This window comes from Tarenaya hassleriana, unplaced genomic scaffold, assembly GCF_000463585.1.
Source record: "Tarenaya hassleriana unplaced genomic scaffold, ASM46358v1 Cleome88, whole genome shotgun sequence".
NCBI lineage: Eukaryota > Viridiplantae > Streptophyta > Magnoliopsida > Brassicales > Cleomaceae > Tarenaya > Tarenaya hassleriana.
Window position 1 is genome coordinate 290829 of NW_010971205.1, and position 329 is coordinate 291157.

The window sequence follows — 329 nt, forward strand, 5'->3', positions numbered from 1 at the left end:
ACGGTGGGTCGGAAGACGAGCTCGCTGTAAGAGGTTACACTGATGCTAGTTTTCAGTCAGACCCGGATGATTACAGATCGCAGTCTGGCTATGTTTTCTGCTTTAACGGAGGCGCTGTTAGCTGAAAGAGTTCCAAGCAGGCGACCGTTGCAGATTCTACTACAGAAGCTGAGTATATTGCAGCGTCGGACGCAGCAAAGGAAGCTGTTTGGATCAGAAAGTTTGTTGGTGACTTGGGTGTCATTCCGAGTGCTGATAGCCCCATTGCTCTGTATTGTGATGGAGCGATCGCACAAGCGAAAGAACCCAGATCCCATCAACGATCCAAA